The following is a 3,215-nucleotide window of genomic DNA, read 5'->3' on the forward strand; positions in this document are numbered from 1 at the left end:
CAATAGTGTCTGGGTTTGGTGGCTGATTATGGGATGGATCCCCGGGNGGGGTAGTCTCTGGATGGTCCATCCTTTCATCTTAGCTCCAAACTTTGTCTCTGTAACTCCTTCCATGGGTATTTTGTTCACTACTCTAAGGAGGAATGAAGTATCCACACGTTGGATGCGTTCTTAAAGGAGCCAGCTTTCAATGAAGCCAACCTGAGCAATCTGAAGGCTCTGTTGGACATCCCAGTACCTGATCCAGTCAAGGAGAAAGAGAAGAAGGAGCAGAAGAAGTAACAGGAGAAGGAAGACAACGATGAAAAGAAGAAAGAGGACGAAGACTACAAAAGTCCTCCTTGTGGCCCAATGAACTGCAGTGAGAAGATTGTGGTCCTCCTGCAACGCTTAAAATCCAAGATCAAGGATGTCATTGAGCAACTCATTCTGGTCACTACCTGGTTGCAGCTACAGATTCCTTGGGTAGAGGATGGGAATGATTTTGGCATGGCTGTCCAGCAACAGGTGTTTGAGCTGATGACCCGCCTTCGTACCAAGCTGGAAGGCTTCCACACGCAGATCTCTAAGTATTTCTCCGAGAGGCGTGACGAGGTGGCCAAAACAGCCAAACCAGCCCCACACGAGTGATTATCGGCAGCTGGGGTACGAGCTAGATGAGACAGAGTACCAGGAGATTGGTCTGATGGTCATGGAGATCTGAAATGCTTACGCTGTGTTATATGACATCATCCTGAAGAACTTTGAGAAGCTTGAAAAGCCCTGTTGGAGAGCCTCCTCTCATTCTGTGATGGGTATAGCAGAAACCTTCCTGTTCTTCACCAGGAACTCTAGACTGGACCCAGTCTTCTTCCTGCTGGGGTTTCTCCCTCACTCTGCCTCCCAAACACAATAAATACATAGTTGCCAACAAACAAACAAACAAAACAGAAAACAACAACAACAACAAAAAAACCCATTAAACTTTATAATGCACACAAGAGACAATAAGGTATTTATTCAAGAAAAAATAATTGGTGAAGATGGCCTAATTGGCCATCATTGGGAAGAGAGGCCTCTTGGTCTTGTAAACTTTATATGACCCAGCACAGGGGAAGGCCAGGGCCAAGTAGTGGGAGTGGGTGGGTAGGGGAGTAGGGGCGGGGGGCAGGTATAGGGAACTTTCGGGATAGCATTTGAAATGTAAATAAAGAAAATAATAATAAATAAAAAAAGAAAAAATAATTAACTTTTACATCAGCAAAATCATTTTATTGAAATTAGGTTTTGCTTTTCTTTGTGGGACACAGTGCAAACTCTGGGTTTCAGAGGTTATGTTTTTGAATAAAGCAGCCAAGTGTGAGCTAACACAGCTATGGTTCTGTATAAGACCATGGCAGATGCAGCATCAAGGGAATATTATATCCCACATAAGATGTTAGGCTTTCATGGTGATGCTGAGTTTGTCTACAGTCTTTAAGTTAGTTTAGTTTATTGTGAATGAAAGAATGAAGTTTGTCATAGTGGGTAAAGAAATATAATAAGAGCAGGGTGTGGTGGTGCACGCCTTTAATCCCAGCACTCGGGAGGCAGAGGCAGGTGGATTTCTGAGGTCAAGGCCAGCCTGGTCTACAAAGTGAGTTCCAGGACAGCCAGGCTATACAGAAAAACCCTGTCTTGAAAAAAACAATATATATATATATATATATATATATATATATATATATATATATAATATTTGTCCTTTAAAAGATGAAATGTGTTATATAAGAAGAAACTAAATATAAGATTTATCTTAAGGTTTTTGAGAATTTCATGCATGAGTGTGTATTTACATTATTTCTACCCATCAGTATTCCCTTTCCAGCACCTCCAGTGACTCTCCCAACTCCCACTCAAAGTTGACTTCTTTATTATTACATCCCTTTACACACACACACACACACACACACACACACACACACACACACAATGTGCTGAGTCCATTTATGATTTTAGAACTTAAAAACTTAAAGATACTGACTAATTCCAACTCAGAAATAGTAGGTGATTTTAATACTCATTTTCTCCAATAGACAGGATAAAAAAATAAACAGAGAAACATTAAAATTAAATGAAATCATACATTGAACTGACATATCTATAAAATATTCACCCAAACATCCAAGAATGAACACTCTACTCAGCAACCTATGGAAGCTTTTCTAAAATAGACCACATATTGAGACAGAAAACAAATTTAATACATTCAGAACATTTGAAGTAATTCCATGTGTTCTTTTTGACCACAATGCAACAGAGGTTAAAAACAACAGCAAAGGGATCTCAAGAAATCAAGAAAGAAATAAAATACATTCCTGGAGCTAAGTGAAAATATAAACAAAATACAATAAAACCTCTAGGATGCATTGAAAGTAGCCATAAGCAGAAAACTTATAGCACCAACATGAAAAATTCAGAAAGAGCACAAATAAATGACTTAATGATGCACCTCAAGAATTTGGAAAAAAACAAGAACAAGCCAAACTCAAGGAAGAAATGATAAAGAACAGAGCAGAATTAATGAACTAGAGACAAAAGACCACAAGAAATAATGAAGCTAAGAGGTGGTGTTTTGAGAAGATAAAGAAGATCTATTCACTGACTGACTGACTAACTAACTAACTAACTAATTAGCTAGCTAGATAACTAACTTAGAAAGCAGAGATCCTAATTAACACAGTCAAAAATGTATAGGGAAATGTCAAAACAGACACCAAGGAAATTCAGTAATCTTATATGGGACAACTTTAAAAGTTTATATTATTATATTAAGAATTTTTGAAAGAAATGCATGAAATCCTAGGTTTATCCCGACCACCGAAACTAATGCAAAGGAGCTCAACAACTTTACAGACCCACAACAAATATGGAGAAGCAGCATTGAAACAGCATTAAAGGAGTGTTAAAAACAACGCAGCTGAAGGAAGCCCAGATCTGGGTATATCCATAGCAGAATCCTAGCAGACTTGTAAAGATTTATAACCAACATTCTAATCTAACTCTCTTATGACCCAATGCTCTGGAATGCTAAGAAATGTGGGACCAATGGCCAGCATGACTGAGCAAGCCTCTTTTTCTTCAGTCAAAAATTCATTGAAAAATTTTATTCTTTCAACTGAGTAAACTTTAAAAAAATTTAGATAAAAGGGGTTTTGATTACAATCCCCATCAAAATTCCAACTCAATTCTTCACT

The 3,215-nt window shown here is 38.2% G+C and overlaps 1 pseudogene; it reads left to right on the plus strand.

Moving 5' to 3' along the window:
- The window catches only part of LOC110328892, a 51,111-nt pseudogene that overhangs the window by 3,229 nt on the left and 44,667 nt on the right, over positions 1 to 3,215 (plus strand).

This window comes from Mus pahari, chromosome 11, assembly GCF_900095145.1.
Source record: "Mus pahari chromosome 11, PAHARI_EIJ_v1.1, whole genome shotgun sequence".
NCBI lineage: Eukaryota > Metazoa > Chordata > Mammalia > Rodentia > Muridae > Mus > Mus pahari.